Raw genomic sequence first — 25,683 nt, forward strand, 5'->3', positions numbered from 1 at the left:
TAATCTGCAAGTAAAGAGGCTCAAATCCACACCTGATCCTTGCAGTAATTTATTAAAGGACACTTATTTTATTCTATAGAGCAGCTTTGGAATAGGACAGGCAGGTCAGGTAGACTCTGCATTTCTTCTCTTGAAGTAGTGCCACTATCAGACACAAAAGTTTCATGGAGCCAGAGAGAAGGCAAACAATACAAATTTTGTATGGGGAAAACAGAAGAAAACTTCTGAGGGGCAAGAAAAAGGTGTAGGATTATGTGAATGATTAAAATGCTCAACTAGGATGGATACTGATCACTGGTTTGCTGAGGATTGTTGGTTTTCTGTGTAACAGAAGTGCCAGTTTACTTTCTGTACTGGAAAAGAAGAAACCAAACTTGACATAAATCCCACTGGCATAAGTGCTAAAAAAATTTAAAGGTTGAATGCCACTTCATCTTTTTGACTACATTATGGGAAAAGACTGATCTAACTTAGGTGTCTGACTGCAGAAAATAGTCATTGCAAAAGGAGCCCACTTGAAATAACTTAAAACTACATGTCTCACAAATTTTTCTCCAGAGACTGATTTACCTGCAGTCCTAAAACAGGTTTTGAATCTTGATGTACAGACAATAAACTGTCACAGCGTTAATCTGCAACAATGTTTTGAGCGTCAAGAATTAGAAGAGGTAACTAGAAGTGGAAGGAAACAATTTCTAGAATCATCCCTTGGTTGCAACTATGTGACTATTTGTTTCAGGCTGCATCAGATTGGTTAGCTCTGTTGAGAGTGATTTAAATGCAGGCTTCAGGTTAGAGATAGTGGGCCAACTCGTTGTTTTCTTTCTACACACTTTACAGGTGAAACTTGGCGTGAGCCAGGACATATTGCTCCTCACTGAGACAGGAAGGTATGAATTATCAGCAATATAACCTATTTGAGAAGCAGGGACTTCCATTCAATTCAGTTTGGACAATGCTTTCAGAGACAGGGTGTGATTCTTGGGGTGTCCTGTGCTGGGCCAAAGGTTGGACTTGAAGATCCTGATGGGTCCCTTCCATCTCAGTACATTCTATGATATATAGCCGACCAGCTTTGTGAAGACTCTGTCCTACAAACTACTAATTCCCTGTTTATGCTAATCTGCTCGTACTCACTCCAAACCCTCTTAGCAGCATCCCCAGACGGGCGGCCCGTTCTGTCTGGGGCAGAAGAGCCGCAGAGCTGCGCACCGTGCTGAGGGCTGGCTCGCAGGCCAGGCCGGCTGCCCCCGCGTCACGGCTGGCGCGCAGCCCGGCACAGCTGCCCGGCATCGCCAGGGCATTAGCGAGGCTCGGGGCTTTACCTCGCCATCCTCAGACAGCTCCTAAGCCTCCTAAGCACGGCTTAGACAGGAGTTTAGACAGAGATCAGCGGTATTTAGTGCCTCAAACCCGCTACACAGCTGCCACTTCGCACCGAAGGCACTTTTGTTTCCCGGTGTTAAACATCTGCGGGCACACAGAACTCGGCCCGGGGAGGAATGGACGAGCGTGCCCCCGCGAAAGCCTTGATCTGACCCATGGGGGCCGCCGCAGGAAGCTCAGCTGCTCAGCCGGGCCGGCCTCGCAGACGCGGCCATGGCGCGGCCATGGCGCGGCCCTGCAGCCGCTCCGGGGCCCTCCGGCTCAGCGCGGCTCGGCCGCGCGGCCCCGCCCCGCCCCACGCGAGGTCACGCGCGCTGTCCTCGCCAATAGGCAGCGGCGGCCGGAGCCGCGTGCGTCTCGCGGGAGCGCGCGGCGGTATTTACAGGCCGGCGAGGCGCTGCTCTGTCCTTCTGTCCGCCGGCTATGGGCCCGGTAAGGTGAATGCGGCCGCTCTAAAGGGAATCCGCCTACCCTCCGCACGGACGGGCTTTGGGCCTGGGGGAGGTGGGACACACCTGTGTGGTTTTCCCTTCACATCTTGCCCTCTCGGAGCTTGGCGGTGCTCCGGAGAGTCAACACAGGGGGATAGAGCAGCTTTCCCTCACTAAAACCCAGTGCGGAGCCCTTCCCTCCGCCCTGCATCCTGTCGTGAGGCACAAATGGCCCGCGTCCCTCCATTCCCCCCTCGCGGTCCCCTTGCTGTCCCCTTGCTGTCCCGGCTGAAGCTTTCTCCCTCCGCAGTGTGTCCCGAGGAAGCGACGAGCCCTTCAATGCCCGCCATGGGCAGGAGCCCCGGCGCGGCAGGCCCGGGCAGGCCCAGCGCTGGCGGCCTGCGCTCACGGCCTGGGACACCCATGGGTGAGGGACACACCGAGCTCAGCGCTCCTACTGCAGCCTGGGGCTGGTAAGAAAAGGCTTTGGGCTTCCGAAGTGAAGGGCTATGAATCCTGAGAGTTTTTTAAAACAACATATATATATATATATGGGGTGCTGCCCTGTGTCTCTGAGTCAAAATAACTGTCTGCATTTGCACTCTTCTGTATTTTAAGTCGCAGCTATTGGGCTGCACAAACCTTAAATCTGAATCACTGCGTTTATTTAGTTTTTTAATGGGCCGCATCAAGAAAGTTGCAATTGTAACCTGTGATGTTTAGACTGTGGGCACTTAGGGCTTGGGTTTAAATGGGCTTAATAATTGTTCAAACAAAGAAAAAAACCCCTCTGTCTTCGGCTTTCCCTGAAGTATTCCAGTCCACCTGTAACAGTATCATTTGATGTCTCTGTCTTGAGTGCTTTGTAAGTTGTAACAAGGTGTGTGTATATCTATCTGTGAGTAGACACAAGGTAGCAATGAATTATCTGGCAGAGATTCGGTCAAATCTACAGGTTTATAGTTTACCAAGGTAGTATCAGCACTGAAAGTAATTTAGGCTTCATAGACGTTACATTGTTTATGAGTAGAAGTGTATTTTAAAAAATGTTTAAAAAGCATGTTCTATGTAGTTTAACTGGGCTAATGAACGTGCCTTATCAACAGATTAAACCAGTAATTGACATTTGCTCTAGGTTTTGATTTAAAAATAAACTTCTTGTAAATGACTTTTGCAACTCCATGGAAAATTAATTTTTAAATGCTTAACAATATAATAGCAACTTTGTAGAATAAACTTTAGTTTAGAGTTTTAACGTTGGTTAAACAGTATTAATAATGTTGCAATTTTTTTGTATTCTTTAGAGGCCTCACATAGCAACCTCATGCTAGAAATGTTTTAGACATGGGTAATCACACCTAAATGTGAAGCAATGCTCAGGACTTCTTAGGAATAAATAATGTCTTCTACTGGAAGGTAAGTGTGCTCTGTCTAATGACAATTGCCAACGGTATTTCAAGCAAATTATACTATCTCTTAAACAAATAGTAAATTCAGATCATCCTAGTTGATAAGAAAACACTATAACATGCTAAAATCTACTCCCCTTTTATGCTTTGCCCTCTTAAGTCTGCCAGTGTCTTAAGTGGCCAATACTGAGGGGTATAAAAGTTCTCTTGCAAACCCAGAGGTGAGGCTGAAACTCTTCTTTGGATCATGCTTAGGAGGAACACATTTGTATAATTGCTGAAATTCAGGAAGCTGCTAATCAACTTTATTAACAGTTTGTAGGAAGATTTTGAACTGTCCTCTTGTTATGATAGCTGAATCTTAATGTCACAGGTTTCTCAAATCTTTGTGCTTTGTGAACCTGTGTGGTTCATGCCTTGAGTAAAGAGTTTCTCATAAATAGTTTGGTCTCCAGGTATGTAATTGTGAATAGGATTATCAGATAATAGTGACTGCATTGTCTTCTATTCCTGAAGGAGTTTAATTTACTCCTTGCTGGAAGACAAAGCAAAATAGCTTTGATTGGTGAAAAAAACTTGTGTGGTAACTCTTAGGACTTTATATAGATTTAGCCAAAAACAAATAGCAAAAATATCACAGGAAAGTCAATGATAGTTACTGATCTGCTTATTCTAATATAGCTGGTCCTCTGGAATGGAATCCATACTAATGGTATGGGACATGCAGATCTCATCCTGTACAAACCAAGTAATTTTGTTTAAAAAAAGGCTCTGGCCTAAGGTTAGTGTCATGTAGAAGGTTCATGTTTAGAGCAGTTACCTGTTTAGTGTGTGCATAATGCTGACTGAAACTGAAATAGAACTTCTTTTACAGGGATGAAGACAACATGTGCCAGGAACTGACATTAGACATCAGTTTATGATTTCCTGAGTGGATTTTTGACTTCATACAAGATGATTCCAGTTGTCACCTCTAAGTATCATCTTGGAAGTAGAATTGAGACAAGCAATGGCTTAAATGATATGTCTTCAATGATCATGTTGAAACAGGCATCTCACCATTTGTTGAAACAGGTTTTCTAACAAAAACTGCCGTAATTTGACTGTGTTTGTGGATTAATTGAAATAAATTGAGTAATTATTAAAATAAGAGTATGCTACCAAAACTTTGTGTTTTGAAGGTTTCTTCTTAAGGTATTTTCTGCATGAAGAATTTGTTTCTTTGACAGCACAAAAGTGTTTACATCCATGAAACATTCTTGCCATGTTTAGACTTGATTACTTTAATCTTAAATTTACAAATCCATTGAAAAGGCCCTCTTAATCTTTTATTCTTGGTATGAGTATTTTGAAGTATTTTGTAATGCAAAAGCACTGAGATCAATCAGCTAACTCCTAAGTTATTTCATTACACTGAATGTGTTTGCATGTTCTCTACAAAAGAATTATCTCAAACTGAAAAGAACATGTTACCAAGAATCCCATTCCTTGCTTATTTTAAATTAACAAGGAAAATGTTGCAATATTCCATGTAAAGCACTCTCAGTGAGAAGGTCCTTAAAGAACAAGATCATTGTTGTTGAGCAATTAAAAGCTTGTATATGCTTTTCAGTAGCTTATGTCTTAATACTGAAAACATTTTTCTTGAAGGTAGGGCTTAAAATCATTTTGTGCATCCTGAACAAAATTTGTGTCACTGCCAGTGCTTTCCTAGAATGCACAAGCAAGGATATTAAGTAGAATGGCTGTCAGGTGCTCATCACTGCCTATTTAGGAGACTGAGTTGGTGTGGATTTAGGAATAAATGTATTTACACATGTGGTCATATTGAACCTGCATCTACCCAGGAAGTGTTTCCTTTTACCTTTGCTTAAACATACACTAAAAGGGTTGAGTAATGATCTGTGGCCTTCTAGGCTCACCCAAGTCTGCTTGTTTTAATAAGAGACAAAACTAAATTTGAAGGGTATACAGAAGTACTTTCTCTTCACAATATTAAACTTGACAAGTGTCCATTTCCTCTTGCAAGAAACAATGTATCATTTCTTATAAGTCTTGTCAGTTGTATAGACCTTTGTCTTCTGTGGCCATGCTTAAGGATTAATTTTTAGTCTATTCAGTCTTGTGTTATGGGGTTGTGGTTTTATGTCTGCCCTGTGCAAGATTTCTAATTTGCCTTGCTTAGATTCAATGTTAATTGATGATATTCAGTACAGACTTATTTCTGAATGTTTACTCCTGTTTTCCTTAACCAGTAAGCTTGTTTACATTTGGTAGTTTGGCATGATGATTTCAGTGAGCTGTCTACACTTCCAGAATTTCTGAAGGAATTAGAAGCGCTCTTAGAATTAGGGTTGGAGTTTTCCTTTCCAGATTAATTTATCGTGCAATAAATGACATTAAATTCTATATGCTGCTCTGTACACAAGGATCTTGTCAGAATCAAGATCTTTTGGGGTCTGCAGCCAGGTTTAGTTCTGAATATTCTTTTTTTTTTTTTTTTTAGTGGTTTCATTGCTCTCTACTTTTGACATTTTTTCCCCTTTCTTAAAAGTTTCAAGAAATTTAACTGCAAGTTTTCAAGTTTTCTAGGATCTAACTCTTTCTATTACTGACAATATTTGTTTTGTGTCGGTATGTCTGATGCAGAAAATAAATTTTTCACATTAGTGGCTTGCACAGTATATTGGCACTGTGGTATAAAAGCTTCCCAATAGAATCACTGTTAATGAAGTCAATTTGCTGCTCCTTCTCATGAAATACCCACATGCCACTAAGTGCCATAGCTGCATGCAAGGTCCAGCCTTTGCTGTTCTCTTTTTATGAGACATCTGGTTTGAAAGGCTAATGAAAAGAGAGTCCATTCTAGACATGATCTACTATTCTGATTTCACACAGCATAAATGGAGTAAGTTTAGTGGGTTTAATACATCTAGAGAGAGATCAAGAATGAAATAAAGTCTACTTGAGACTCCATGGTGAACACTGTTTCAACAATCCTGTTCTTCAAATAACTAGGCAAACCTAAGGCATTATTCTTTAAAAACTGATCTGGTTAATGCAAAATCAAAGCAGAGATTATATTTGCAACTAAAGTATCAAATAATTTCACATATTTATAGGCCTTATATCTTTTCACATTTAGCTATTTGTAATTGTTAAGTTGGGGCCATTGCTCTGTGCTGGAAGCTCATTTTGAAAAAACACTCATTGGAATGATAAGTCACTTGAGAGTACTCTGTTCTGTGACTTCTCATGAGTATAAGAAATCTCTCCTCAATTAACTATGGCTTGCTCCTATTCCATCTACAGGCTTTTGGGAATATAAATATGTCAGTTCAGGCATCACCCACCTAAATACATTTATGATATATCACATTAAAATAGTGAAGCAAAACAAAGGATTAGTATTAATCTAGGGTCTAAATCCAGTAACTTCATTGGTGTAAATGAGCTCATTCACCCTGACCACCACCTAGAGGGACTGTGTGCTTGGGGTGGTGCAGTTCACCAAGAAACCTGGTTGGTTTGATGAATGCTATGCTCTAAACGGAGTGATAAAATTTGCAATTCTCCCTTTTGTTACTCATTGGAAAATGGAAGACTAATGGGAGAAAAATAGGCAGGTTTGCCTGAGAATAGGCCAGGGCTACCAAATTGGCTTACAGCCTTGTTAGGGTAAATGACATGAAACCATACTTGTTCATTTTATACATTTTTATATGTATGCTCTGTACAACAGGGATTATATGAGAGATTTGGGGAAAATAAAGTCTGGCTATTGATAGCAAATGTAGGAATACTGCTTTGGGTTTTCTTTGACTAAATCTGCAAGAAGGTTAATCTGTTCATCAAGACTGGGGACTGTCAAACAAAAGGGGAAATATTTACATACCTATGTGTTTATTCCTGTTCTCACAGACAATTGAAAAGCATGACATTTCCTATTTCACTTCCTTTCAGCAAGTAGTTACAATTGATGAGACACAATGATCAAAGGAATGAAAAAAACCCAAACCCTGAAGAATATAATTATGGAATAATGTGCTTAGCCTTGGACAGTTTTCTATATACAGGGCTACAGGAAGCAACATTGTGTTATATTCTGTGCAAGGATCTGGCAAGGCATAAAAATCCTTTTTTTTCATTGATTTTGTAGTGGTTTTTTTTTGGTTTTGTTTTTCTGGGACACCACCTTGAAAGTCTGGTACTCTGCAACAATTTTAGTTCTGAGGAGCTTGTCAATATCAGAGCTTGTCTGACTTCCGCTTAGCAACAGAGATTTGTGATCTCAGGGCTTTGTAGTGCATTGTTTTTGATAATCTGAAGTTTGGATGCAGGTATTAATTCATCTTAGAATAAGCTTTATGACTCTTTGTGGCCTTACATTAACAAATCAGCCTCACTGATATTCAGTGGGAAGCTTGGAGGCAATACTCAAGTAACAATGGCTACTTGCTGTCCTAGCTGTTTTTCTGAGTTGATGGTTAGTTGACTGCATCTTCCTTACTTTTCTTCATGCTTTCTCATAATGCTACAGTTGTATCCAAGATCCCTCACTTCATGCAAAGAGGGTGAGAACGCTGGCTGAATGCCCTTGAATCAAAGAAACAATGTGCGTGCATCCCGTGCATTCTGGTTTGGGTCAATGCAGGCAGACATTTCTTACCACACTAGAGTTTACAGCATGTTAAAATCCTGTTAATGCTTGTTACATCTCAGATCTATATAAACCACATTTTCTTAAAACATCCTACTTTGGATTTCAGGTGTAAATCTAATTGGATTTTTCCACGCATCAATACTTTTGCTTACCTTGGTAAAGGTGGCCTGACATTTGTTGCTGCAGAGAGGACTTTTTCTGTTCAGTGGACTTTGGTGTAAAGCTCAGAGGTTTCCGCCTATGCTTTGATAATAAAATTCTACAGCATTGACTCAATGCATAAATAATGAACACAGTAAAACTCAGAATACTCATACATTTTCAGTTAAAAAAGTATAGAAGCTGTCAACAATGACTTGTCATCTTCAGATTGTACTGTGTGTTTATTGTAAGACACAAAGTTATTTAATTGACCACACATTCTAATAAATAAATAAAAGCCCACTGAATCATAAGCCACATATTTCAACAAATATACTTTATTAAATATATGAGCAGGAGTAACTGGAAATAGGCAGAGGTCTAGAAAACAGCAGTGTACATAAAACCAGGGAAGGAAAAAATGCTGGGAGTTCCTGCTTTTCACACTGCCTGGGTTTGGAGACAATAGGTCATGCAGAGCTCTAATTTATTTAACATGGTAGCAAGTGAGGTCATTTTATTTCTTTCTCAGTGGTATATTGTGCACTAAAGCAGAAATAGAATGTGGCCTATGATTCAGTGTGCTTTTCAGAGTTTCTACTTCTAAGTGAAGACTCCCAGTTCAGGAAAATGAAAGAAAATCGATAGCTCTGCAGAAAAAAAAAATCTTAGCAAGCTACTCAAAAAGATTGCCAACTGTAATGTTCTCAGGATTTTAGTAATGGATCCTATTAGGCTCATACCTTCAGGATTTTGTTCCTCTGAAGTGTAAACATAACATACACACAACATGCTTTACTGGTAAACTGACTAGAAGAAATAAAAGCCAAATACAGTGTAGAGAAGGATGCAGTCTGTTTCCAGAAATAATGTGTTCTCTTCCACATACCCAGACTGAAGGTACTGATTTCGGGTTAAGTGTGGCACAAGCTTTTTAGAGTTGCTGGCATGCCCTGATATACCATGACTTTTTTTCTGCATATTTCTGTAATTAAGTTAGCTCATGCACTAAATACTGTGTAGTCCACAATTTTATAAACCCTTCTCTTGAACTTCTTGCTCATTTTCTTTGGAAATTGCTAGGGAAAAGAAAGCATGCCAAGAATTCATCATAAAGCCTTGAGAATTTAAGTGTGTGTATTTATGCTGTTAGAGAGGGGTTGATGGTCTTCCTTTTTGACTAGAATTATGACAGCTAAATGTAGATTCAGTTATCAGATGAGAGCTCTCTCTCCATAATTGGATATAGATTTTAGGTATGAAATTAAATGATGAAGAAAAATAGTGAATATGCTATACACCCTCCTGAATGTACCGCATATCTTAAACTGCTTCACAACACTCAATTATTGTGCTGCTGGCACCTCAGGAACTGTAAGCAGAACCAGCAGTTGTTATGAAGTTAGTAACAGCTCCCCTGTGACCCTTGGACAGGACCTGATTTATGAGGAAAAAAATATAGATAGGGGACTATTGTTTAATGGTGTGGGGTTTTAAAGAAAATTGTTGTATTTTCTTATTAAATGAAAATGTCATTTCATGTAAACTGTAGCGTGATGGAAGAGCTGCTCTCTCAGCTCTCTCTGGCTTTAGATTTATCAATTATACGTTGAAAAGGCTGCTAGAGTCTGGCTTGAAATCTTCCAAAAAATAAGGTATGCACACTTATTTGGAGGTCACTAGGACCTGTAAGAGAACTAAGACAAATGTAGAGCAGAACTTCAGTCAGTTTCACCATAATTCAATTAAATCCTGCTCGTTTACCTCAGCAGAGTCAGGCCACCCCTCATTGCTATGAGCCTTTGTCATCTGTCTGAGGTTTTCCTAACCTGTGTCTTAGAAGACTTGAGGTTCTGTCCTCAGTCTTGCCTTTTTCTTATCTCAGTAGCTCACCTCACCATTCCTGCTGAGTGCTGTGCTGCCGGGTGCCCAGACCTAGGGTTATATAAAACTGGGTTATTTATACCATTTTTTACTAATTTTCATGCTGTTAACCTGAACTCATCTCTGATCTGGTTCAGCAGGGTGTCATAAATTTCTAGCCTGACTCACACATTTTCTCATGCATTCACTTTGCATTTCACTTTAAGAATGACAATCTTTATTCTTCCATGTAGTTGATCCACCCTTCCGTGATGACTTCTGCACTCATTTCCATTACACTAGTTTTTGTTTTTGTTCAGAGCAATTGTATTATTAGTGAGTCTACCTTAAGAAGGTTATTTAATATCCTGTATGTTTGTGTGAGCACAGAAAGAACAAATGCCTTGCAGTTTGTAATCAGATTCATGAAAGAGTTCTAGACTGTCATTTAAGTGTCTTTGTTTTTATTCAGTTGGATTGTTTGATTCTTTATATATATTTTTATTGTTTTGAGATTTGAGAACAAGTTGGACTGCTTGAGAAGGTCTCACATAAAATTCAGTTGTACAAAATGCTGTTGCCATTTTCTCGTGGAAAAATAAATGAGAACTGAATATTTCATGTATTGAAAAGGGGGTGGAGAGAAATTGTTTCTCCTTCCAAGTAAATTATTTTCAGTTGTCAGACTGGAAAGCTCCAAGTAAGAATATCATATGGATCATCTGTTTTCTTATATCCCCAGCTGCCTTTCAACTCCATGCTGGCAAAATTTCTTGTGGTAGATTCCATAAATTGCATGTTTTGAAGTAATTTAAAATAAAGATTTTTACGGTAGGGTTTTTCAGAAGTATTCAGAACTGGATTATTTCCAGTCTTTCTGAAGAGTTTTACTGTTGATATCAATAGAACAAAATTTGGCCTGCACTGAATAGTTTGAAAAACCCACTGCTGGTAACTAAAATAAAAACCTTTGGTATTCCCTAATCTCTTCAAGTAGCAGGGTGTGTTTGCTTCAGCCAGGTAATTTGGATTGCCCACACAGAAACTCTTGTAATGCAATTCCATACTTATATCATGAAGCCAACAGGAAAAAGCAATTTATTGCCCTGTCAACCCTGAAGGAAATACAGAACACACAAATGTGGTTGTACACTGTCTTTCTAGAAGTGTTAGTTCATGCCCTAGGTACCATCAAATACATTAGATAATATAAATGGTCTTGTAAATATGAACTATTTTGAAAGGCAGAAGCTTGGTTTGAGAAAATTTTGTTACTCACAATGCCATTTGTTAAGAACCTGAGCTAGTCCTGTGTAATACTTTACTGATTGATTGAATTTTGTTTCCTAAAATACAGTTCTTGAGGTAGAGTTATTATTGACAGCTCACACCTGTAGTCCATAACACACTACAGTGCCAACCTGTAAATCAAAGCACCCACAGAGAATAGGATTTCTGGAGAAAACATAGATTCATGTGGAGAATGGTATGGAAGACTCAATTTAGAGCACAAGGACAGTCTCAGAGTGTAGTGTGCATACCTCAGTGTCATCTTGGGGGCGTCACAGGGTAAAAGAAAATCCTACTTAAACAATATGTCATTAATTGTAATTAAAAGCTAGATAGAACAGAGAATTACAATTATTAAACAAATCTACTTAGAATATGAAAGCTTGAGGAAGCACCATGAGATGAGTGAGAGAGCAGTTATAGCCATCCTACACAGCAGTGTTTAATTCCAATTTTATTTTGAAACTGGAAAACTACCACAAATTTAAGATTTTTAGACTTGGACTGAAGAAAGATATAGATATGATTGTGTGAATGCTTAAAGAAAAAAAAAAAAGAAAAAAAAAAAGAAAAAAGAAAGCCAAGATTCAGTGGTTTGTGTTTTGTATGTTGCTCAGGAACCTTTAGAGTTCAGTTTGGTTGCTCTGGTTTAGAATACTTCAATAAACACTATTAGCTGAGTATATCTTAATGTGGGAATTGTATTTTGTTGGCCTCTTCAATCATTAACTGAAGGGAAAAAGGAATCAAAGTGCCTGCTAAAGAGAGGTTAAATATTTTTTGTGACTACATAAGTCAAATCACCTGTTCCACCCATAAAGTGTTGATGTAAATGACTTACATAATCTAAGTTAAAATGAGAATTAGTTGGTTCAAAGCCCATCTAGAGCTGATATAAATTTGGCAAAAACAGAACAAAGCACAGAACAAAATGCAGGCATTTTGTGAAACTGAGTAGGTCTAGTGTGCATTAAAGCTAAACTAGTTTTTGTTCTTGTTCGACAGCTTATATAGCAAACCCAGAAATATTTTACACACCTCTCACATTTCTGGTCTATAACATTAGCAAGAGGTGGGCCATTCAATACAAGTCTTTGGTTATCAGTGTCTGTGGATTTGTTGTTTAGGAGTCTGAAATACTCTTTGTTCACAATTATAATCTACCAGAATGATGTCTAAAACACAAGCTATATGATTAAGTATATTACACAAAAACACAATAATGTTGCTGTAAAAGTTCAATCTGCTATAATTTGCCCTACCTCCCTCCGGCCTCTTCCCCCCCCCAAAAAAACCCCTCATTTTCTGGCAGCTTGTCTAGAAAATGAGTTATTCATTTAGGTAATTGCTGTAATTCAGCTGAAAAAACTCGAGTGTAATGTCACCCCTGCTTGTTAGAAAAGAAGTGTGTAAATTCAGCAAAACCATCTTTAAGATTAAAAAAAAAAGTTTGTATTGGCAGTGTGGTTTCTGTGCTGATCTAACTGGAAACAGAGGCATTTGAGATCAGACACTGCTGGCTCCTTGTTCAGACTGTTGCTCTGCTGAACCCAGTGCTGGTGGGCTGGGTTACCCCATTCACCTTCTGCTTTTGATCCCAAGCTCTGTGGAGCAGGTCAGTTTGTGTAAATAGGAATATGGAAGGGACCTGCACTCAGAATGGGTGGCTGTTCAAGATGAACCTGAACAGAGGTAGAGGACTCATCAAGAACTGAGCAGGCCCTGCTTCTCTGGGATTTTATGTCTTCAGAGGGGAGTTAGGGAGTGGGGAGGGAAAGTAATGGAAATGGATGGGGCCTCACTACAATGGTATACCTGTGACAGTATCCTCCCAGGCATTTGCAGAACAGGAGAAGGGGACAGTTTCCTCACTCAGGAGCTCATTTCCTGTTCTCTCCTTGGAGCTGCAAGTTTACAAAGGGATGTGATCAATGCAGTGTAAAAAAAACCTCCCCTGTAATTTATATAGAATCAGCCCTTGTTGTGGAAGCAGAGAGGAACATGGTGAACAAAGCTGAAGGGAATACCATAAAACTGCAGCCTTCTTGCAGTATGCAAATTAATCTGCTTAGACCTAATTTTATGGGGGAGTTTGTGCCATGGGATCCGGATATATTGTAAGGGACCTGGTTCTCTATGGTGGTGGGCATTCAGCAGCAGTGCAGGATGTATCGTATTAATTATTTTATCACAAAGATAATTTTGGTCTTCTGCAACTCTTTCATACTTCCAACTCTTTCATAGCTGGAATTATGTGTAAAATAATAGGAGCAAATATGTCTCCTTATAATTATACTTCTATAAATAACTGATTTTACTGCATTGAGAAAATTAATTCCTTCTGGCATTATGCATTACCTCAGTGTACCCTCTGTGACACAGCCAGACACCTTGGCTACCTGAGGACAAAAGTATGGTTTTGTTTAAAGATGTGCTTTTCAAGGCATTGTAATTGTTAGGTTTGCTGCACACAGCAGCAGAGATGCTTTTCCCAAGTGATGGCTTACAGCAGGTCTAGCCTGACTCACAGCAACTTGAAAGAAGCGTTCCAAAATCCCAGAAACAGTAAAAATTCTAATGAAGTGTTACATATAGGATTTTGAAGCTGAATGAATTGTAACAGAATGGCTTCTTGTTTAGTGAGGGAAATGTTAGTGTATCAAATCTAGGATATTTTGTAGAAGGTAGAGACTTGCCTTGGTCAATTTCAACGCTTAAATCATGGGTTGGCCAGGAAGAACAAAAACCTGAAACAAAATGAGCTACAAAATGCTGGACCATACTAATGAAAACCAAAACCACTGCATTGTATCATCAAAGAAAAAAAAAAAAAAAGACAGCCTTCCCCCCAATTATTCTACATTATTATGAAATACTTTTTTTTTCAGTTTTAAAAATCTCATACTTAGACAAAGCAAGGGAACAAGGGAAGAAAATGATCCAGAGGGTTGCACTCAGGTTTGCATGAGCCTGTGTAGGGTTCAGATCCACTGTTAAAACAACTATGTTAATAATCAACACTGAGGTAATGTGGAGTTGGTAAGATTGGATTGGAGATAAAACTACCACTTTCTCCTTTTTGCCTTTATTTTGTGACTCAAAAAACCTGACAGCTGAGATATTTCCTAGATAGTTGCTAGTAATAGTAATCTCACTGTAGAATGACTGCAGGTTTACGCCAGAACCTGGTGATTCTTTTCTTGTTGAGACAGGCAGCTGGTGCTCAGTTTTGTACTCATCTAATCTCTCAGTATACTGGGAACAAGCACACAGGTACATTTTGTTCTCAGAATAATTTTTGAAGAGGTTTCAAAATCATTCAGGTATAATCCTTCACCATTGGAGTTGCTGTTGCCACTAGCCTACCCTGCAACTTACTCCTTTCTACATATACAACATTTAGTAAGTAAACACAAAGAACTTTGCTGGCCTTCCCCTCTGGTTCCAGTGCCAGGGCAGGGAACTCACCACCACCATACTGTAACACTTCAGATAATTTTCAGCTGATATTGAAACAGCAAGAGACAAAAATAACTGCATGCAAAGTGCCATAAAGTCATACCTCCAAGGCCTTTTGTTACTAGAAAATAGGTCAATTTGTGCTATTTTTAAGGATGCTTGTGACCTTTTCTGGTAACAACTTCCTGTTGGCTTGGCAATATTCAAATTATGATTCTATTTAAAAAATAACACCTCTGTGCATTTGCTGTTAGAACACCTAGATGGAGGACAAAATTTTTAATGAACTCCTAATTGAGTGAAACATGGCTGGCCCACATTTTTGTTCCTGCTGATCAACTACTCTGGTTTAGCTGCTCCTACAGCTGCAAACAAATTCAGGGTACCAGAGGCCCTTTTCAAGAATCCTGCCAATTCAGTTTGACTGCCTAAAATTCTTGTACCTTTTCCATGTTCCTAATTTAAATTGGCAATGCTTGTGAATGGTATCAGGTTGTCAGCACTAGGGAAAAGAACTGTTCCTTTTGTTCCTAGAACTAGTACAGGGTGAGCTTTCTCATCGGGTGACACAGGATGACTGGCATGAAGAGGAAGGAAATAGTCCCATCTAATTTTTTTTTTTTTTTTTTGAGGAAAGTGCTGAATAACTAAATCCCTTCTTTCACAGAGCAAAGGTTCAGTGTAATATATCCCACAGTACATCTGGACCACCTTACTCAACTGTTAAAGAGCAATTAATTTCTCATAGAATTGTCTTCATATTTATAATGTCATCAAGATCAGATTGGCCAAAAAAGTATGTTCTGAAGTACTTGCTGTTAGTCAAATTCCATAAATCTGCTATCATGGCTTAACCCCAGCTGGCAACTAAATACCACACAGCCCCTAATTCACCTCCCCCCATCTCCAGTAAAGTTTCTGGTTTAAGAACAGTTTAATAATTGAAACAAAATATTGTAATAATACAAAAAGCAGAGAGAGATGGAGAGAGGAATAAACTCCAGAAGAAAGAACTGATGCCTGGTACAATTTCTCACCCCTTGAAGACTGATGCCCAGCCTGTCCCTGAGCAGTGACCAGCAGCTCCCAGCCAGCTCCTGGTGTTTGCCTACTGAGCATGGCACTCTGTGCTATGGAATATCCCCTTGGCTAGTTCAGGTCAGATGTCCTGGACATCTTCCCTCTGGCTTCTTGTGCACCTGCTCACTAGCAGAAGTGGGAAACTGGGAAGTTCTTGACTTAGAGTCAGTAACAACCAAAATATCAGAGCGTTAGTAACAAGACTCTCATACTGAATCCAAAACACAGCCCTGTACCTGTTGCTAAGAAGAAAATGAACTCCATCCCAGCCGAAACCAGGACAGTATCCACCCCTTATTCCATATCATTTACATCATGCTAGGTGCCACACTTTCCAGTGCACCATTAACTATTTTGTCCTGTGATAGATGCATGCACAACACTCATTCCCTTATTCTGTTGACAATGTCTATAAAATCTGTTGAGTTCATTTAGTTTGTGACCTGGAGCTCCTTCTGTCACAGGAGTCTGTGGTGTGTCATTTTGGACTGTTGCATGTTAAAGCCAGTTCTGATTCTGTCACTGCTGCACTTACCCAGTTTTATTAAAGTTAATTCTTTATTAACATGATGATCAAAAGCAAGTCAGGTCCTTGCCCTCAAATCCGGAGTGATGGATACAGGCACCTAATATGGTGATGGGCATAAATCCACTGTGGAAATTATAATATGCCACATTATACAGCAAATAACATCATACATTTTAATTCACTGATCATTATTGTCCAGAATCCAATCTCCCTTAGGGCACGTACTGGAGTGCTCCATCCACCTGCATTACCCACTAAGTTCACACAGGTCCTTGAGCAGAATCAATCCAGGTTTGCCTTTGTCTAAGGCAGAAATAACCCAGACTGTTTTCCTCAGCATATTGTTAATGTGCACAGCAGGAATTCTATCCCCCTCTGCAGTACATAACAGTCTGCTTTGAGCAGGGCCAGCCTGACTGACAGATGCCCTAGTGTTGCCTAAGGAGGTGGCCTTTGCTAAATGTGTATCCCAGTGTTTGAAGGCCCCACCACCCACAGCTCTCAGTGTAGTGTTTAACAGTCCATTGTACTCCTCAGTCTTCCTAAAGGCTGGTTCATGGTAGGGAATGTGATATACCCACTCAAGCTGCACTCTTTGGCCCAAGTGTCTAGAATGTTTCAGAAATGCGTCCCAGTGTCTGACAATTCCATCTGTGGTATCCTGTCTCCTTAAGGCTTGCCTTTCAAGGCCTGGGAGAGTATTCCAAGCAGTAGCATGGGACATGGGATATATTTCCAGCCATTCAGTGGCTTCTTCCACCATTGTAAGCACATGGTGCTTGCCTTGGTGGGTTTGTGGGAGTGTGATTTAGACAATCTGCCAGGCCTCCCCAAATTTATATTTCAGTCTTCATCCTCCTTACCAGAGAGACTTTAACCACTTGGTTTTCTTAATTGCAGTGCATGTTACACATTCATAGTTAATCTGTGTGACAGTGTTCTTGGTTAAGTGCACCCACTGGTCATGAACCCACTTATATGTTGCATCTCTTGATGGCCCAGGGAGTCATGGACCCAGTGAGCTAGAAACCATTCACTCTTATGATGCCAGTGAAAATCCACCTGAGCCAATTCAGTCTTAGAACCTGATCCACCTCTTGGCTATTCTCCTATTCTTCAGTGATCTGACCCTTGGGTACAGGAGCATCTATCTACATGATGTACCTTCACAATCAAGTTGTCCATCTAGCCCAGATGGCTTTACCTCTGCACTGCTAGTTATGCTGCTTCCATTGCTGCCACCACCCCCACAGGGCATCTGCCCCCATCCATGAATCAGAACAGAGGTGAAGTATTGGCCATTTTTCTTGTTCAGTGATGTCTGATGAACCCAGCTGGATGGGTTTCACCTCTGCAAGCTGACTTACCTTGTCCTTCAGCAGTTTCCACATCTTGTCATAAGGGATTTCAAATGGAAAGTTTTCTTCCACCTGTGATGCTTTCCTACAGCACGACCTATGATTAAACAAGGCATATTGTTTTTCCCTTACCAGTTTACATACTGAGCATAATATTTTATGGTGTAGAATATCCCCTTGGCCAGTTTGGGTCAGCTGTCCTGGATGTACTCCATTACAGCTTCTTGTCCACCTGCTCACTGGCAAAGCATGGGAAACTGGAAAGTCCTTTAACTGGAGTGTGCACTACTAAGCAACAAAATATCAGTGTGTCATCAAGATTGTTCTTGTACAGAATTCAAAACACAGCCCTGCAGCAGCTACTGAGAAGAAAATGAATTACATCTCAGCTGAAACCAGGACACTTACTGAGAAAAGGGAGTGGTTTTGGCAACTGCTGCTGATGTAATTACTCTAATTCAGATCTAAAACATTGTTTGTTCATGTAGAGGAAACAAGTTTCTTGCACCTCTTCACATGAAACAGATTCTCTGTATAGCTTCTCCTTAGCTGGCAAGCACCTTCCTGTGCCCCCACAACTCCCTGCCCAGAGCTGCCTCCAGGTTGCCTCCCCCAGTCCTGGCCTTTTAAGATGATACTTCACCTCTGTTTACATCTTCTTCAGCAAGCCTGCAGCAGAGAAGGGAAGGTGAACAGCAGGTTGGGTTAAATTATTTTCCCTCCAAAATGTTAGTGCTGTGCCTCTGAGATGTCTTCTTCCTGCTGTGCACTGTCATCTCTCCTCTCTGCCAGGTGAGCCTGGCAAATCCACAGTCCAGCTGCTCAAGGTAAAAACCACTTAGAAAATAAGCAGAGTAATATGGAGCCACATAAATTAAAAAACCCCCATGTACCTAATGCGTTATTTACAAGCTAGTGTAAATTACTTATTATTTACTGATTCATTTGTGTATTTTTCACAGAGGTTCACTCAACAAATATATTTTTTGTTTAAATATTCAACAAAGAAATATTTAAATCTATCATCAAGGTGAAGCAAAAGCATGTTAGCAAAATTACTTTTGTTAACCTTAGAAAATGATTTTTGCTATTATTTGTGGACTTTGGATCAGAAATCCTCTGTGTTTAATGTGTTCCCCAGTGAACAATGCTGTGTAATTAGGCCCTGATGTTTCAGCAGAAAAATGCTCTCCAGCCTGCTGCCAGAGCAGCACGCTCCTGCTGCACCTGCACAAAGCTCCCTGATAAGGCTGCTCCAATTGGCACCTGGAGGAATGTGGTGTAGATCAGCAGCAAGTCACCAGCACAGTGGTTCCACTGTACACTCAGTTAAGCTGTAACTGATATATAAATAGGAAAAAAAGCTGACTTTTTGTTTGTATCAAGCAGTGCATAGAGTTAGAGGGGATTAGATTTGCATTTTGAAAAGAGCAAATTTCAGTGGCTTTCAAACTTGGATTTGGTTCAGATCCTGCAACAATGGAAAAGGTTTGCAAATCTAAACTCAAGCAATCTTAGAATTTATAGATTTTCTTCTATAACTTGCATTTCTTTTCATAGATAGGACCAAGTGAATAGTTTTCCCTTTTATTAAATGTAAATAACAATTATAACCATTCTTCCAAAAGTCATGTATTTTTCTAGCAGATTCTTTTGAGTATGCATTGAAATTATTTGTCCTACATTAACACTTAAATGATCAGTTAGGATCCAAGCCACATTTTGCTGAATGCTGCACACAGTTGTCATGCTCCAGCAGTCTGCATTTTGGTAAGCTATGGCAATAAAATATACTAATAGGAGGAGAGAAATACTTCCCTAGCCAAATACAGGTCACTGTAGAATCACACAGACCAATAATTGGCCAATAGCACTCAGAGGGTCTGAATCATAATCTTATGGCTGCTGCTCTTCACACTCCCTGTTGCAGCCTGGATCTTCATCAAATGTTAGAGGTGATAGACCAGCACCTAAAAGAGTAATTGGTAGCCATGACTCCCTTCATTTAGACAATTGGCCGATCAAGGTAAATATTACAAGGATGATCAGATTAATCCTTGAGGTTATTTTTCTCAGAAACCCTATGTATTTCTAGCTCAATTGTTATCAAGAAATCAGAAGAGACTAAGGGCTAGAATGGGCCTGGGTGACTGATTCTACAGCTTTTGGATGGTGTGGCTCTGTTAGCAGGTTGTGTGCCATGTAATGTTCATTTCTTCTCTGCCCTGCAGTGCTAGAAAATATGCAGAACAGACTGAGACATTGGATTGTCATGGCAAAAAACCTATGCATAAGAGCCTTTATAAAATCACAGACTATAAATTGCTTTTTTCCCCCTTTCTAATATCTGAAAACCAGATAAGCTCTTACTGAAAACTTTCTAATATCTTTCTGCTTTAGCTCTCCAAACAACAGGCCATTGGGACAGTGTTGCTGTGAATAGACCACATCTCTCAGCAACTTGAAGAGCTTTCCTGACTATTGATGTTTCCCTGACTCAAGTCCAGACCTGTGATAATGCAGCCCCTTTTGGAGCCACTTTTACTGAGATATCTGGGTAGTTTTGGAGTCTTGAGTCCATTTATCTTTGTGATAAAGCTACCCAGTTAAGGCAGCAAGGCATTCAGACTGGAATCGCAGAAATCAAAGATTACCAAAACATGCCTCACCTTGTTAATGTTTTACTAACTGTATGGATGCATTTTTACCTTTTTTTGGGGGGGGATGCAGGGGGAGAAATGAGGGCAGGTGGGGGCATATTTTGTTTTACTTATATTCCTAGACACCCTGATCTATCACATTTTGAGATTTAAAATCACAACCTGAATTAAATCCCCATCCATTTTTAGCTTTGTTGTTAGTACTTGAAGTATCATCGGATGTATTTTGCAGTTATTTACTTATTATCCTTTTACTCAAGGTGAAGGAAGACAACAGAGCATATCATTTTCAGAAGGTTATTTACAAGATTCTGCAAGAGCCATCCTCTGACCCAGGCTGTGTCTCCACCCTGGCAGCAGTGGGGGAACCTACAAAGGAGTCCCACTGTGACATGGTCTCAAGGTCACCATGGCTGCAATCTCAGGGCAGGCAGCTCTGGATAAATTAGAGCCTTACAGACCTTTCATGCGGCACATACACTGCTACAATGTGCCACTTTCATGTGGCACATACCCCACTGCTGCAACAATGGGCTCACAGTGATAGAGCACTGGAGGTGATGGCCATAAATGTGGCATTGCATGTGTGCTACATGCCATTTCTGGTGGCACCAGTTCCCACCAGGGATGCTGGTGAGAGTCTTAGGGTTCTTTTAAAAAGGTTAATGAGGGAAAGGAGACACAAGCATTGCGACTGAATTTCAGAATAAACCCTACCAGATTACTCATAGTTCTCTTACTGAGGGTGTGGGGGTGTATTTGAAGTGTTTCAACAAGACCAGATACATCCTACTGCATTATTCATGGAAAAAAAACTCACTTACTTTAGCCTGAAAGACATGTAGGAGGAAAACTCAGTTCAGTTTGTTCACAGCATGAGATCACCTTAAATTCTTGCACAGCCAGTGTGGCTGCTGAGTTAGTGGTGAACCTGTGTGCTGCTCACAGCGTGTGATGCCCTCCTGCCATGTGTGACACACTCACACAGGTGTCAGCAGGGCAATGCTCGTGTCCTTCATCTGTGGAAAAGCTGAAATAAAAAAAAAGAAACAAGCCTCTACTTCAGGACACAGTGTGACAGAATGAGCTATGTACCAATCATTTTAATTTCTGATATTTGTCATGTGCACATCCTAATAAAATCCAACTTCCCTCAGTTTCAATGACTTGCTGCATTTTTGAGTAGCTTAGAGATGGGAAGGTGAAGGGCAGATCCAGCTCAGAGCTCTGGCTGATTTGTTTCTAACCCTGAGATGCTGTCAGTTTACAGACCACTACTGCAACTTCCTTTCCTTGAGTCCTTTCTGGAAGATGATCTTAGATGAATTTGAGACAAGGCCAGTTTCAAAGTGCAAAAGCTCTGGAAAGGTGTTTTTATGTATTTCCTTCCTTAAACCAGCAGGAGCTTGGCTAGAGGAACTTGATGAAGAAGGTGGGGTACAATCAACAAGTGTTGTTTCTGAGTTACTAGTTATATCTTTGCATTGCTAGTCAGAAAAAAAAAAATAAAAATATTTTCCAATTTATTTGTGTGACTTACCCTGTTTATTAATTTGCACTTCATTATCTTAGTCTGGGCAAAGGAAGGAATTTCTCCTTTTTCATTATTATTGTTAGTGACAAAATTCTCAGATATCCATCTTCAAAATGAAATATTCAGTAATGTAAAAAGAAGGGCTTTTAAAATGAAATGGAAATTATTCATAGCTGTTTTTATTTTGCTTGTGGGGTTTAAACTTAGGCAAAGTTAGTCTAAATAATACCCTTCAGATAATGAAACTCTGGCAAATATCTCTTTATATTATGTACTGTTATCCAAAGACTCGGTGATGTGGCAGTCAATAGCTACACATATCTATATCCACTTTCCCTGTAGTTAAATAAACTTTTAAGGAAAATGCTCCATTAGCTCCTGATCATCAATCTTCATGTAATAATGGAGCTGTTTAAACTCAGATAGGCTTCTCCCTGAGCCCCTCCCAACTACCACCCCATTCTATTAAAATATTTACATTGTAATAACTCAGTAGTATTCGTGGTTTGGGTTTTTTTCCCCTAAATTGAAGGCCTGTAAGTGGGTGAAAGTATTTTAAAGCAGGGTGAGACTGAAGGGACGTGACATGTTATTGAATTAAGGGCCTTAGAAGGTGAGGGCTGTGCAGTCATAAATTTCAAGAATGCGGATGTAACTCTCTGAATGTGTATATGAAGTTGACAGAGTTTGACAGCTACCATCTGTGAACAATAATGTATAGAGCACCAGGGCTGCATGATGCAGACTGGAATGCACCTATCAGGCTCTAAGGACTGTAACAATTTACTACTCATTATCAGCGACCGTGGTCATGATTAGCTGCAGGGGTTGGAATGAAACTTGGAAATTATGAGAACAGAGTTCCCCTTGTTAAAGCAGAATAATTAGTTTAATACATATGTGGAGAAAACAGGCAGGAGACTTCCTTCTTTTTCCTGCTCATGAAAACTAAAAAAAGGCACAGTGAAAATGGATAGACTGTTACCTCCTTCTGCATCCCTTGAAATATGAGAAAATGGTGATTCTGTATTCATTCCCTTTCTGTTCCAGGGCTTTCCACAACTCTGCAACCCTTTCAGAGAAAGGTTGCAGAGTTATGTCCCTGCATAGAATGGCAGGGACATAATTATGTGATAACTGTGTTAATGCTGCATTCATTTACCAAAGCTGATTTCTTGTGGTCTGTTCTTTCCTGTGCTCTATCAGAGCATAACATTGTGGCCAAAACATCCCTTTGAAGCACAGCACCTTACAAGTAAATTCTCCATCAAAAAAAAAAGAAAAAAAATGTCACTCTTTTCTTAGAATTTGTAATGCAAACAAATCTGTGTTTTCCCACAGGTTTATATTTTTCTTGGTAGACACCTTAAAGTACAGTGCAGCTGGAGCCACAGAGAAATATTGTGAGAAATACTATCATTTCAGCCTGCCCAAGCATACTGTGTGTTGAGACTGAGAGACATTTTATTGCTTAGCATAAATACACATGGGTCAGTCCCACTGGAAATTGTTTATTTAAGCTGAGAATCTGTCCCAGGAAATCAAGGAAATTATCAGATAAGAAACAGAAAGCATACAGACTCCACAATGTATACCTCAATGTCCACAATAATATATATTCATTCCCCTTCTTTTCCTGCAAACATTTGCTTTTCTTACAAAAATGGCATTAATCCTAGTCTACATACATTAGTCAAGAGTGAACTCCGACACCAGTTTAAGATCCAACAAGGTGCCCGGATTCCTAGGAAGGGCATTTGACTTAGAAAAACATCCAGCAAAAACAACACAATGAAAGAGAGAAACAGCAGGAAGTCTACTGAGCAAGAACAATATCATCCATCCTCTTTCAACTGAAAGAGAGAGGTTAAGGTTGGTTAAGAAGAATGTGTGACCAGACAAGAAAAGTATAGTAAGCAGTTCCTGTGATAGATGGTTTAAATTTAGTTGTTCCTGCCTAACAGGAGTGGGGGTTGTGGGGCTGCACTATGTGACCTTGTTGAGTCCCTTTTACAGATATTTAACAGGAAAGGACAAGGTTATTTCTCCATTGGAAAGGTTGTGTGCTTTTTCATTATCTGCTTCAGAAAAATGTACACCACTGAGGTTATCAATAGAAAGCCATTAATAAAGACATGTCCCTGAAAAGTATTGACTTACCCAGACCTGGCTTAAAGATGTGCCTGTCACAGTCACAGAGATGCATCTCAGCTCGTAGATAAGGGAGCTCTGAGTTGGCACCTCTCTGGTGTCTGGGTACCTTGGTATGTTTGTTTCTGCCTCCAGATGACTGCAGGCTGAACATGCAGTGGCAAACGGCTGCAAAAAGTGGGACAAGGGGACACTCCTTGCTCTTGTGCTCCTCAGCTTGGTGGGAAATTTTGCTAACATCAGTCAATGCATACATAGCCTGACTGGCAGATCAGTTTGTTTTCTGAACAGATTATTTTCAACTAGATAAAGTGAAATGAAATCAGTTTAACAGCAACATTTTATTCTTTTTTCTTGCAACAAGCTCTGTCTCAGAAATGGAAGAAAGATGTGTACTTTAGGTTTTTGATGGAAATGGTTTGTGTTCCAATGGAATAAACACCATTTTTTTCCAACTAGCTCTAACTACCCATGTGTGTAAACAGACCCTGAACAGAATTAACATGCAGATGACTCTGTTTCTGGTGTGTGAAGGAGTAAGGAGTTTAAAGATTCAGTGCTGTAATTAGTTCTTTTGATAATGATAAACTTGGGTTGTATCTTGTATAATTGTCGGGTAAGCGATAGCCAATGGACTGACAAAGCATGAACGCAGAAAGCTGCTTCTTCTGGTGCTACTGATGTGTCATTTTGTGCCTTGCTTTCTTGTTCAGAGTCTGTCTAGGTGCCTGTGAACCCAAATTAGGGGCATCAGCTTCATTTCCCCCCTTAGAGTAGGCTTCTCTATTGCTTTGCCCAATTTGCTCAGCACCTGCCCCAGTGCAAATAAAAGTCTTAATGGTGATGGTTTAAAAATAAGTTAAGCAATAGGCAGGAGATTTTAACCAGACCTTCTGCCCACTACTTGCTGGGCTGTACCCCTGCAGATCTTTTCTGAGACCTGTTCTCTTACCATCATGGTTAACATGGATGCGATATGCAAAACACCCCCCCTGCTAACGGTCTGTGATAGTGATGTAACATCTTTTTGATGTTACACATTCTTCAGTTTTGTCCATAGCCTGTTCAGATTTCAGTGGGTGAGGGAGAGCTCTATTAATTAGGCACAGTTATCATTTGCATTCACTGCCTGTAAGACAGAAAACATGCCTACACATGATGGACAGACACAGACTGGAGCACAAACCAGCAAACCAAATATAAACTCTCCTGGGGCAGTCTCTGTAGATGTTACAGACACATGCTGGTGTGAAAAGTCCTTTCTACCGGCTATGTTTTTGATACTATTGTTATCTGTAGCAGCAAGATAAAAGCTTGTTGAGGATTTCCACTCTATTTTATGTCCTTTATTTTGCTGTGTGGACCTGTCCAAAGGCATTGAGGCCTTTGAGGCTATTGCAGCCTGTAGAAGAGAACCATTTTCTAACAGTGCCATTTTAATGCAGGTAACCTACTGCATTCCTCCAGAGCAGTAAAGAAAATAGCATTAGCACTGAAATTGCTTGTAATTTTCCTCCTAGCACTTTGTAACAGGAGTATTGCTATGTTATTTTACCTCTCTTTTTTATGTTGCTGTAATTTCTGAGGCTTTGGGATCACATTCCTCTAAAAAGTCTTTCTTTATTTGCTTTAAAACATCAGTATATAACATTAAAGTTGTTAGAGATGCTACCAAACAACTTAATGCTAAGTTACAAGTATTTCTTATCTTTACCAGTGTTTGTTCCTT

The 25,683-nt window shown here is 39.9% G+C and overlaps 1 protein-coding gene, 1 long non-coding RNA gene and 1 other non-coding gene across 3 annotated transcripts in view; 2 read left to right on the forward strand and 1 right to left on the reverse strand.

Moving 5' to 3' along the window:
* The window catches only part of SCFD2 (sec1 family domain containing 2), a 328,968-nt gene that overhangs the window by 95,359 nt on the left and 207,926 nt on the right, over nucleotides 1–25,683 (reverse strand). The gene's annotated exons all lie outside the window — the stretch shown is intronic.
* Nucleotides 1,768–4,403, forward strand: LOC128947492 (uncharacterized). The gene is made up of 4 exons (XR_008484049.1): nucleotides 1,768–1,818; nucleotides 2,128–2,290; nucleotides 3,122–3,233; nucleotides 4,101–4,403. It is a non-coding gene; the product is annotated as an uncharacterized LOC128947492 (long non-coding RNA).
* LOC128950977 (small nucleolar RNA SNORA26) lies at nucleotides 3,374–3,492 on the forward strand. The gene has a single exon (XR_008484413.1). It is a non-coding gene; the product is annotated as a small nucleolar RNA SNORA26 (small nucleolar RNA).

The sequence above is a fragment of the Melozone crissalis genome, unplaced genomic scaffold (genome assembly GCF_028551555.1).
Source record: "Melozone crissalis strain CALT ecotype California unplaced genomic scaffold, PUWL_Pcris_2 ptg000006l_1, whole genome shotgun sequence".
NCBI lineage: Eukaryota > Metazoa > Chordata > Aves > Passeriformes > Passerellidae > Melozone > Melozone crissalis.